A 13,429-nucleotide genomic window follows, 5' to 3' on the forward strand; every position below is an offset into this window, starting at 1 on the left:
ATATACACCGCATCATGGACCAATTCGGTGAAAATACTCAAGATTTCTCTCTAGAAAGTGGCGAAAGCATTGCATAGGCCAAAAGGAAGGACCCTATAGGAAAAATTACTCGAAGGACAAGTGAATTTGGTCTTATCATGGTCTTCTGGGCAGATCTGGATTTGGTTGTACCCACTAAACCCATCTAGGAAAGAGTAAAACCTTTTCCCTGCCAGGCCATCTAGCACATGGTCAATGAAGGGTAGAGGAAAATGATCCTTCTTTCTGGCTTTGTTCGACTCCCTATAATCGACACAAATTCTCCACTTACTATTTTTCTTGGGAACTAACACCAAAGGAGAGAACCACTCACTGTCAGAGATAGGGTAAATGAATCCTTCATATAGTAGTTTTTGCAGTTCTTCTTTGACTATATCTTTAAGAGTTGGATTCATCCTCCTTTGTGGTTGTCAGATAGGCTTGCAACCTTCTTTGATGTATATGTGGTGAGTACACACTAAGGGGTGTACTCCCTTCATTTCCTTATAACTCCAAGTGAAGGCTTCTAGATTTTCCTTTAACATGTTGCATAGCTTCTCCTCTTCGAGAGAAGAAATAGATGGATTGATTTTCAAGGTTCTCTCTAGGCCGAATTCTATGGTTTTGACACAGAGTGGTTTAGAATCATCCAAGCATAAGTCAATTGGATGATTGTTTTGGGTTTCCTTTAATTCTTCTTCTAATGGTAATGAACCGAGAGTTGGAATTTGGAGCAGGTTTTCAATCAAGTCATCCTCATCCTGTTGTCCTCCTCCCATGGTTGCTTCCAAAGCATAAAGTTGGGTGGAATAAACTTCATATTCTTCCTCCTCCTCCAACCATAAAGGTAAGTCATTCTCTAGAGAAGGTTGAGTAGGAGGGTATAGGACTAACTGCTTGGACATATGCCCATTCTTGATGGTCATATTCCTAGATCTATAGCTAATGTAAACATCAGCAATGGCCAACCATGGCCTCCCAAGGATGAGAGGGTAACCAGTAAGCTTAGCCTTAGGCTGGAGAACTAGGAAATGTGCAGGGTACTCCAAGGATTCAATGGAGACCATCACATCCTCCACAATTCCCTTAGGAGTTACTGCCGAACGGTCTGCAAGTTGCAAAACTGTTGTGGTCTTCCTCAATGGACCTTGGAGGTTGAGCTTGAGCATGGTGTCCTTGGTCATCACATTAATGGCAGCCCCAAGATTGATCAGATTGTGTGGGACAATGGTGCCATTGATGTGCACATCTACTACAGGGCTTCTAGGGTCCAAATATTTTGGACATATACCTACCCCAACATTAAGTCGGATAGCTGCCTAATGACATTAATAGTAGGGGATTCCATTTTTTGCCTCCCTGGATGATTGAAGAAGTTCTCCTTAATCAACTTATTATAAATGGGAACATCTTTTATTGCCTGGAGAAGTTGGATCTTTACACATAGATTTTTCAATTCTTCCAGAATTTCAATCTCTTCTAGGGTAGGCTCGAGTGGTTGAGATAATCTCTCAGGAAAGGGTGGACTTACTTTAAGGTTGCTTTCCTCTATTTCTTCCTCAACCTCCCTAAGTGGAGGGGGAGGTTGGTTATCTGGGAGAACTCTCCCAGATCTCAGGTTAATCTCCTGGATTTCCACTGTATACTTGTTGAGCCTGCCTATTGTTTAGGTTCAGATTTGGCTGGGCAGGCATCTGGGGTTGCCTGGGTGGAGCAGAGTGTAGGAGCTGTGGTTGGGCAAGTGGTGGAGACAATAGAGCTGGAGCATTGTTGTATTGAGGCCTCCACCCCTGGACTGGTGTATTCCACTCAGGTTGTGGTAGAGCATAAGGTTGAAATGATTGGTTGGTTGGCTGGGAGTAATATTGAGATTCATAGGACCAAGGAGGGGGTGTAGACCAAGAAGAATTAGCAGGGGGTCCCCAAGAAGGTATGCTTGCGATTTGGTTGGGGTTGTAATTTGCATGGGATGAACCTTGCATGCCCTGTTGGTATGGTCTAGGCCCATTACGTCTCCTTTGGTTAATGTAGCAAAGCTACTCAGTGACCCCTTCAGCTCCTTGATATACAGCTTTGAGTCCAAGTAAAGAAGGGCACTTCTCTGTGGAGTGGTTTTCTTCACAAACCGAGCAAATTTCAATAGAGTTCAATGGACATTCACTCCTAGGATGCCTCCTGGTGCATCTAGGACAAAAGATCGCCAAGGCTCTCTATGCTTCCTCCTCCTTCCTTTTAATGTTCATGGTGTCCATTTGCAAGGCAAGGGTTTGCAGCATCTCACTTTTGAAATCTTCCAACATGTTTCCAATTTCACCCTTGATGGATGAGTTGGAAGATGATGTACTGGCTATAGGTTGACTACCCCTACCCTTTTTCCTGGCTGCCCTAGAATGGTTTCTAAAGATAGTCTTGATATCCTCATAGTGTAATTGGTAGATATCTCCTCCTGCTAACAAATGTAAGGTATCCAAAAGATCTTCACTTACTCCCCTAAGTAGGACCAAATTTAGTGACTCAGGGTCAAGTGTACACCTGGCCCTTTTGTAACTAAGCTGGAATCTTTCTTTGTAGTCTTCTAAGGATTCATCATGGCCTATGGTCATCCTGAAAATTTCTTCTTTAGTATCCTTTGACTGACAGTAGTCCTGATATTTTTTGTTAAAGGCCTGCTGCATCTGAGCCCAAGTTGTGATACTATCTCCAAGTAAACCCATGAACCAGCACAATGTTGCATCCTTGAGGGTAGATGGAAATAGTTTTAACTTTTTCTCATCATCTGTATAGTCATAGGTTTGGCATATAACAGCAAACTCAAACAGGAAAGTGTCGGGGTCCTCTGTGGTCAGGCCATGGAAATGAGGTAGGGCAGAGGGGCTTATATTTTTTATCTTAGTGTCCCCATTGGTTTCCCTGATGGGGAAGCCACCCTCAACTCTCTCTCTATTCCCTCTGTCATTTCGGTTTTCAGCCATTGGTTCAGTAGGAATGGGTTCCTCTTCTTCTTCTTCCCCTGTAGGTTCTTCAAATATGTTAGGTTGCTCACCTAAGGGTTCCTCCAGTTCACAGCCACCGAAGAAGAGAGAAGGTTGGTTGTTGGATGCAGTGGGGGTATTTGGAAAAAATTTCCCTAAGTTGTCCTTATTCCTACGAGGCATGAAAGGAAATATTTTTGGGTTGGTTTTGTATTCTTTTTAAAACTTGGAAAGTACTTGCAGAATTGAAATTGTTGATTGAATGAAAATTACTGACAGAATGAAAAAGCTACTTTCTGAATTGAAATCCTACTTGCAGAATGGAAAGGAAAGCAGATAATGCAAAATGAAAGAAAGGAAACAACTAGATTACTTTTGTAGAAATAAACTAATGGAAAAATATTGAAGACAAGAAATAGAAGAAAAGAAAGCAATAATCACGTTCTACTTAGACACCTCCCCGGCAACAGTGCCAAAAAGTGATGAGCACCAGTATTGCAGCAAGGATGCTGCAACTCCTAGGTTACTAGCTTTACTTATCAACCCGGGGTTCGTACAAACTTGGAGGTGACAGTGTTGTATGCACAAGTAAAAGTGATGGTTCTGCCTATTGTCACTGTTCAGCTGGCGAGAGACCACTGGGGTTCCAAGCCAGACTTTTATAAAGTCAGAAGAAGCTTGATTCTTTGATGGAAGAAAGGCAAATCTACTCTAAGGGAGTTACTCTACTGCAGTAATGGCGAAAGCCAACATGTAATGCTAAACCACACCATACCCTAATTAACTGTTTAAGAAGTTATGCTAAGCAGAAATGCTAAATCAAAAATAAACAAATGCTACTATCTAAGCTACAGAAGTGAAAAAGCATCAAACAATACTAATGTGCAAGTAAAGAAACTAAACTAAATTTGTTTTCACCTTTTTGGTCTTTTTAGACAAAAGCAAGTATGCAAACTAATTGTTCTTGTGGATGTGACAAGTGGATCGAAGGTATTTGAGGATGGCTAGAAGGTTTATGAAGTGGTTGGATGGTGTGGAGGGGTCCTAGGAGGCATTTTGTGACTTCCTAGAGGTTTCCCATCAATTGGGACTCAAAACAGGTCGTTTCAGGAAAACCTACAAGATGTACTAGAAACCTACAGGATGATCCTATAGGAATTACAGGAAACCTATAGGATATAGCCAAGAGCTAATTGTGAGGTGTTGGGAGGTTTATGAAAGGTGTGTTATGGGTGGAATGGAGTGTTAGAAGGTCTAGGATCACTCAGGAGTCAATATCCAAGATAAGATATGGCTAGATTCGCTCAAAGTGTTTAGGAGAATTTTAATGAAAAATGACGAAAAACTAGTGAGGGTGATGGTGGAGATAAGGGATGGCTAAGGTGGATGAAGTGGAAGTTGGTTGTTGGTTGTGAAGTCTTGGTCTCCTCCTGAAGCACCTGCTCTGCATAAAATATTTGTGTCTTCCAAAAAGTCATGCAACAAGATAAATTTTCATAAACTAGAAAAGAAGAACTAATGAATCAACTGCCTTTATTATGCATGAAGAAAGTTTCTGAAAGGAATGAAAGCATGAGTCAGAGCTACTACAGAAGTGGAGATGGAAAAGATGACAATGAAATCTACCTTGCAACATTAACCAAATACTAAGTTAAAGACATCAAACTCCAAAGCTCATAAAAGAACTAGAAATTTGTGTTTTGGGGGTTGCTTAAGGGTCCCTTCCTCAAGTCATGGTCCTAGAGGGAGGAAGTGAAGCCGAGACACCTGCTAACTGTTGAAAATAACAACAAGAAATGCTAAAATTAGAAGTGCTAAAAAAAAATCTGCTAAAAATAGCAGTTTGGGTAACAGTGCTAGATTGGGCAATAGGGAATGAAAAATGGAATTGCTAAAAATAGAATTGCTATTTTTAGTAGTTTAGGATGGATTCCTACTTTAGTCAATCCCTGGACTAAAAATAGGAAGTAAAATTCGAATTTTAACTTAACAACTATTTGAAAATAAATTAATTAATTTTCCATGAGTTAATTAGTTGTGAAAAATCAAACATGAAGTCTATGTGAGAACATGCAACAGTTTATCTATTAATTGAGGAATTTATCCATCAGTTAAAGAGATAAGGATGAGTTCTAATTTGAGTAGTAATTAGTTGACTCAGTTAACTGAGTCAAATCCAGTTATAATTGATTTAAACTTTTTGTTTAAATTAAGTAAGTTCAGTTAGTTAATGCATGCTTGCATATAACTGCTGCACTTCAGATAATTGAAGATTCTCTCATGAATAACTCATGCATGTCAGTTCAGACAGAGACCCAGTTGAGATCAGAGAAGGGACAGTGTACTATCAGTTGGATGAATATTTTTCCTATAAAGGAAGCTCATCCATGATGAGGATTTATCTCCTTCAGGACTGCATAGTTGGATCAGAGGTTAGTGAGTGTGTGAAGAAGCCAATTCACACAAGTGGCTGCACTGGACCCCAATCAAAATTGCGCAAAGAAATAGGAGGCTTGGAGGGTAGACCAGAGGTTAGATAGAGGCCTTTGACAGTCTATGAGCAGCAGAGGTATTGCAGAGAGAGTAGGATAGCTTTTGAGCTGATTCTTTTTGTAATATTGGCTATATTTCCACTTGTATGATAATACAGAGATGGGGTTTTAGGCTGGTGCTTTCCCCTGGATATTTCTTATGTGTTATGTGTGATTGATTTCTCCATATCAGTTATATGTATTCTTATTGATGTTGCTCATGTTCGATTAAGCTTCCGCTAAATTGGTTGTAGAAGTAGATCAAGTATTTTGCTTTAGTATATTGCATTATCAGGTGATCTACAGTGGGAAATTTCTACATGGTATCAGAGCCAAGTTGATTTGTAGGAAAATTCTACATGGTATCGGAGCAAAGGTGATCAAGGAAGAACAGTATACAAGTAGGAGAATTTCAAAGTTTGGTTCTGAATATTGAATTGAGTTCTTATCACAATTATTTCACCGATGGCGTTCAGTGGTTTGAGACTCGAATATGCCCTTGATGGAAGTTCGAATTATATAGCCTGGAAGGATCGCATGGAGGCAGTATTGGAAGATAACAGCCTTAAGGACTTCATTGATCAAGAAGTCCAGAAACCGACTGATGCTACTCAACTGGCGGAATGGAAAAAGTGTGTGGCTAGAGCAAGGAGAATCCTCCTGGAGGGAGTTCGATATCGCATTGTCTCAAACCTCCATGGAAAGGAGACTCCATTTTCGATGTGGAAAACATTGAAATATCTTTATCATAATAGCAGTGATCAGAGGAAGCTAGCGCTGAAGGACAAACTTCACAAGATCAAGTGCGAAAAGGGTGACACAATCTCTACGTTCCTGAACAAGGTCACCACCTGCAAGGATGAGCTTGCAAGTGTAGGGGTCGTGACTGCTGATGACGACATAGTGAGTCTAGCACTCCTCGGTCTTCCAAAGAGCTAGCATAGCCACCAGGACTCGGTTAATGGAAGAGAGAAACTCCCAGAATGGGAACGACTTTGTTTGGACCTAATGCAGGAGGAGATAAGGCAAAGCACCAGGGATGGATCTTCATCAAAACAAGATGATGAAGAAAATATAACTTTAGTGAGTAAAGCTAAGAAAGGGAAAGGGATGGCATCCCAATCCAAATCTTCTCATGGTGGGAAGAAGGTTGACAAGTCGAAGGTGTGATGCTTTCACTGTCATGAAGTGGGCCATTATGCTATGAATTATCCATAGAAGAAATCCAAGAAGGGTTCCTCAAATGGATATGATGGTGATGCACTGGCTTCACAATTTGAGCTAGATTTCTTGCTTATCGCATGCATTGTTTCATCCATGGTGGGATGTGTTTGGTACCTGGACAGTGGAGCTTCTTTCCACATTTCAAGTGACAAGAATCTTTTCAGTACATTGGAGGAGAAGGATCTCCAGATGCGGATCGAGATGGGCGATGATGGAAAATATTGTGTCTCAGGTGAAGGTACAATTGTGTTTCAGAGGGAGCATGGTGCTCCTCTCACCCTATCTGTTGTTAAATATGTACCAGGTTTGAAAAAGAATCTTGTGTCTATTGCTATGCTAGAAGATAAAGGCTATGTTGTAGTCTTTAGTAAAGGAAAAGTGTTCCTGAGGCATATCGGCACCGTACAGACCAAGTGAATAGGGACTCAAGTAAAGAATCTCTACAAGCTAGAGGTAGATGACTGTGCTGCACTGAGTTCCAAAGTAGAGGTGGTGCAAAGCCAAGATGTTGGCGAGCTATGGCATAGGAGACTGGGCCACTTGCATCACAGGGCCTTGAAGATCATGCAGCAAATTTCTACCGGCTTACCCAAGGGAAAATTGGAGCAAACAAACACATGCAAAGGATGCACCCTAGGTAAGTATGCGAAAGCTTCCTTTCAGGATCAGGATAGTAGAGCTGGAGCAATCCTGGAGTGAGTTCACTTAGATGTATGTGGACCATTCTCTACAGCCTCCACCACTAAACAAAGGTACTATGTTATTTTCATTGATGATTTTTCTCGTAGATGCTGGATCTACTTTATGCAAAAGAAGGATCAAACCTTCTTGAGGTTTTGTGAGTTTAAAGCCTTGGCAGAGAAAGAATCTGGGAAGAAAGTAAAAGCCTTGTGTAGCGACAATGGTGGAGAGTATATTTCCCAGTAGTTTAAAGACTTCTATGTTGCAGAAGGAATTAAACGAGAATTGATGGCACCTCATAACCCACAATAGAATGGGGTGGCCAAAAGGAAGAACAGATCTATTGTGGGAGTAGCTCAAGCGATGTTGCATGACCAAAGCCTACCACTTCATCTGTGGGTCGACGCATGCAATACAACAGTGTATTTTCAAAATAGAAATCTTCATCGTATTTTGGGGATGAAGACACCTATGGAGGATTTTTCGGGGAAGCGACCAGATGTGAGTCACTTCCGCATCTTTGGATCACCAGTTTTATTTCATGTGACCAAAGATGCTCAGAAGAAGCTAGACCCAACAAATGAGTTGGGGATACTTGTGGGGTACACAGATACACCCCATAACTATCGTGTGTTTCTTCCTGCCAGTCAGAGGACCGTAGTGCGCAGGGATCTGAAGTTCGATGAGCAGAGAGCCATGCGAGTGTCACTTTAGAGGGAGCTCAAGTTGCATGGTGATGAGGAACTTTTAGTTCCAAAGGAGGAGGAGACTCCTGATGATGTGGATCAGCCACATGCAGAGGATCCAGTAGTGGAGACCACCACTGCTGGAGAGTCTTTCAGAGATGAGCATAAACACTCACAGGAAGCTGACAGATTGATGCAGGATACGAGAGAGAATGTGGAGCAGCCATCCTCTCAATGCATACAGAGGAGATCTCCTGAGAGATACACTAGCTACATGGCCCTAGTTGGTGAGTGTATAGTGACCGAACCTTCTTCTTTTCAAGAGGCAGTGCAGCAACCAGTCTAGGTTGATGCAATGGTAGAAGAGTACGATTCTATCATACGGAACAGTGTGTGGGATGTTGTCCCTAGACCCGCGAACAAATCAGTGGTTAGTTCCTGATGGCTTTACAAGGTAAAGTAGGTAGCTGATGGCAGTGTTGAGAAACACAAGGCAAGGTTTGTTGCCCGAGGTTTCTCATAGGCAGAGGGATCACATGCAGCCATACCTCCAGGTAGGAGGTAGGGCAATGTGGAGTGATCGTCCCAATGAGGAGGGCAGGATCCTTGAGCTACCCAACCTCTTTGATTCTACTTTGCTATGGGAGCCCCGATGAGGAGTAGCAGGACTAACTGATTGGGTAGAGATAGATGCAGATGGAGCGACAAAGAGAGCTATAGTGCAGGAGCCCCTAGACTATGTAGAGCTAGGAGACTGCAACGGTGCGAGATGCATGGAGTGTTGCAACAGCTCAGAGGTCAGAGAGGGAGCACTTGTCAGTAGCAGGTAGAGCTTCAGCATCAGAGTATGTTTCTAGCCCAATAGAGAGGTCAGTTGGGAGTTTTTTTTTGTTTCTAGAGTTACTGGAGAAACCACACTTCGTAGAAGTGTTGCATGCAGAACATTCCAAAGGTACAGGATCGGGTTCAAGTTGAATTCCTTTCTTGATGAGAGGGAGTGTTGAAAATAGCAACAAGAAATGGTAAAAATAGAAGTGCCAAAAATAGCAGTTTGGGTACCAGTGTTGGATTGGGCAATAAGGAATGAAAAATGGAAGTGATAAAAATAGAATTGCTATTTTTAGCAATTCAGGATGGATTCCTATTTTAGTCAGTCCCTAGACTAAAAATAGGAAGTGAAATTCGAATTTGAACTTAACAGTTGTTTGAAAATAAATTAATTAATTTTCCATGAGTTAATTAGTTGTGAAAAATCAAACATGAAGTCTATGTGAGAACATGCAACAGTTTATCTATTAATTGAGGAATTTATCCATCAGTTAAAGAGATAAGGATGAGTTCTAATTTGAGTAGTAATTAGTTGGCTCAGTTAACTAAGTCAAGTCCAGTTATAATTGATTTAAACAATTTGTTTAAATTAAGTAAGTTCAGTTAGTTAATGCATGCTTGCATATAACTGTTGCACTTCAGATAACTGAAGATTCTCTCATGAATAACTCATGCATGTCAGTTCAGACAGAGACCCAGTTGAGATCAAAGAAGGGACAGTGTACTATCAGTTGGATGAATATTTTTCCTATAAAGGAAGCTCATCCATGATGAGGATTTATCTCCTTCAGGACTGCATAGTTGGATCAGAGGTTAGTGAGTGTGTGAAGAGGCAAATTCACACAAGTGGCTGCACTGGACCCCAATCAAAATTGTGCAAAGAAATAGGAGGCTTGTTGAGCAGACCAGAGGTTGGATATAAGCCTTGACTGTCTATGAGTAGCAAAGGTATTGCAGAGAGAGCAGGATAGCTTTTGAGCTGATTCTTTTTGTAATATTGGCTATATTTCCACTTGTATGATAATACAGAGATGGGGTTTGAGGCTGGTGCTTTCCCCTGGATATTTCTTATGGGTTATGTGCGATTGTGAAATACATAGAATTTGGAGCAATGAAAGACTATAATAGACAAACACATAAAAACACAACAGATTTAATAAGGAGTTCACCCAATACTCCTGGGCTACATCTCCTGGTCCAGTCTTCAGTGGTGGCCTCTCTATTAAGTCTTCGAACAAAGTCTTGTTTACAATGGTGAGCTCAATTTGAGCCTCACACACAAATAGAAATACAATGATAAGAGCTTACTTGAACCTCCCAAGTTCTCTTATGAGTACACAGACTCCCCTAATGTTCTCTGTCTGAGCTCTGTCTCGGCATTTTCTTGCAACACTGCCTCCTCCCTGCTCTCTATCTGTGGCTTTTTTTTTAAAGTCAACATTGCCTGTTCGTTTCATCTCTTTGGCTCTTCAGTTTCCCGAGCCTCTGTCCATTCGAATCCCTCATTTCCCAAGTATGGCATAATGCCTGAAGGGGAGGTGGCCACTGATTTTGTAATGTAAGAATGCCTCGGCCTCTTTGAAATCCATCGGATTCCCAAACGCGGCTGTTTTTCCATAAACATAGAGAAATATGCATAAAACAGGAAAAATCCACCAAAACTCATATATCAGACTTGAAAAGTCCTTAAATATGCTTCATTCCCTTATCAGGTCCGTTCATAAGTCGCCATCGCATATCAAAATGGCTCGATTCCTTTGTATTTTGGAAATACACAAAAAATTTCGAAAATACATTGAAATGGCCCTATTACAGACTTGAAATCCTATAAAATATTATCGAAAATCCTATCGGGTCCAGATCATCAGGTCGCTCTGATCGCGATATCGCAATCACTCATCACAATGTCCTGGGGCCATTGTAAGCGCCCCTGCAATCCCCCAATAGTGATCCTATGAGTTAATATGGGTCGTCGATCTACGCGCTTGATCAACGGTCCATATTAACTCCACCAATCGCCGTCACCATATATGTATACAAAGCGTCGATATCACTGTTCGCGATTGCTACTCTTGAGTTTATCCCACCGATCTCTGCTGAAGGTAACCGCTGATTGCGATCGCCGATCTGATCTGGACCGTTGATAAGCCAGATCAGATGGCTACTGTGCATCACTAGTTCCACCTCCAATTACTCTATTTTTCATTGATTTCACGGGTTTTGGGCTACCCAATAGTGTTTTTCCGCTCTGTTAAGGGTGTCCCTCTTTCAAGGTTTTCGATCCTTTAAAGGATTTTTGGCTTTGGCATGATTTTTAATAGTTTTAAGAAGACTTGGAGGGCATTCTTGGATCCATTTGGATCACACCTTCCAACTGAAAAAGGTTTTTGGACCACCAAAAGTTGGGTTTCATGCATCAATTAAGTGAGGATATTGTTGCCTCACTTGTCTCATCTCTATCCATTTTGCACTGTTGGGTTTTGAACCTTTCAGTCCAATCCTTAAGTACTCAACATCTCCTCTGCACATTGTCCTCACCTTCCTGTCCAGAACTGTATCTTCCTGTAGCTCATTGAGGTATTCAGGCAACAGATCATCAATGGAAGGCAATTGACTTTGCTCTTCAGGATCTTCAATTAATGAAGGTTCAAACAGTCTTAAATTTTCTGCATTTACTACTGAATAGATGTGCATTTATGCTGACAGATCAAGACCGAAAGCATTCTCACCAATTTTCTCAAGTACCTTAAAAGGCCCATACCTTATTGGCTTCAACTTCTTTCCTTCACCTTGCATTCTGTCCTTGCTGATATACAGCTAGACTTGATCGCCAACTTGGAAGCTGTGCTCCACCCGGTGTTTATCATGCCTTGCCTTGTATTTGGCTTGGCTCTTTTCCGGCTGTTCCTGCACTGCCTAGTGAATCTCTTGGATATTTTCAATGAATCTGTTTGCTTTATCCACATCACTGTATCCAGCAACTACTATAATTTTCTCAAAGACAAAATCCAAGGGAGACCTTGGTATAAAACCAAAACAGGTCTCAAAAGGAGATCTCTGTGTAGAAGAATGTTTAGCACAGTTGTAAGCATGTTGCACATAACATAAATGTTCATCCCAAAGCTTGGGATGCTTGCTGCAATAACCCCTAAGCAATTGGATCACTGTCCAGTTGACTACCTCTGTTTGGCCATCTGTCTGTGGATGAAAGGCTGTGCTTTTCTTTAGTCTATTGTCCATTAGTTCCCACAGACTTGATCAAAACTTCCCAACAAATCGAGAGTCTCGATCAGATACTATGGAAGTGGGTAACCCAAAATGCACCCAGACATGCTAAAAGAACAATTTCGCTATTTGTTCAGTTGTAATCTACTTATTACAAGGTATTAAAATATGCATTTTTCTGAACCTGTCCACAATAACCTATAAATAGTCATTTCCCTTTCTAGATTTTGGCAATCCTCCAACAAATTCCATGGAAACACTTTCCCAAGGACGGGAAGGGACTGGTAGTGGGGTGTACAAGCCTAGTTTTCTATTGTTGGGCTTGCTTTTAGCACACATGGTACACCCTCTTATATATCTAGAAACTGTTTCATTCATTTTTGGCCAATAGCATTATCTTTGTAGTTGTGCAATTGTTTTTCTTACACCAAAATGACCTAATATCAGAGAAGTATGTGCTTCCCTAGTTATATTAATTCTCTCTGTTTTTGGGATGCATAGCTTTCCCAAATGATACAAGAGTTGGTCTTTAACATAGTAATCTAATTTTTCTACCTTTTTTCCATTACTTAAAGTTGTATATACATCTTTAAAGTCTATATCTTGAGCATATTGTTCAATGTAGCTTTCATGCATTACTGAGTTATGCTTAAGTACAGTAGATGCATTTATAATTGGTCTGGATAACATATCTACAACTTTATTGTGTATGACCTTTTTATATCTGATGACTAAATGAAACTACTGTAGGAAACCCATCCACCTATAGTGTCTTGATTGTTGCAACTTAGTTTGTGAGTGTAAATATTGAAGTGGTTGATGATCAGTATGTATAACTGTTTCTTTGCCCATTAAGTAATGTTTCCACTTTTTCACACTTTGGACTAATGCATACAATTCTTTATCATATGTAGGATAATTAACTACTAGAGAATTAAAAGTCTCAGAATTGTAGCATATGGGTTTACCATGTTGCATCAATACTGCTCCCATGGCATAATCAATGGAATCTGTTTAGATCTCAAACAGTTGTTGAAGATTTGGCAATGCTAGTGTTGGTGCTGTACTAACTTTTTCTTTCAAGGTGTCGAAGGCTTTCTGTTGTTTGCCTCCCCACTGAAACACCTTGTTCAATCCTGTCAAAGCATGTAAGGGAGCTGCAATTAAGGAAAAGTTAGCAATAAACTTTCTCCAATATTGTGCTGCTCCTAAGAAGCTTCTAACTTCAGTAGCAGACTTGGGTTTAAGCTAGTTTACAATGACT

This window comes from Pinus tabuliformis, chromosome 5_2, assembly GCF_031772625.1.
Source record: "Pinus tabuliformis cultivar Carrire ecotype Pingquan chromosome 5_2, CPIR1, whole genome shotgun sequence".
In the NCBI taxonomy this organism is placed as follows: domain Eukaryota; kingdom Viridiplantae; phylum Streptophyta; class Pinopsida; order Pinales; family Pinaceae; genus Pinus; species Pinus tabuliformis.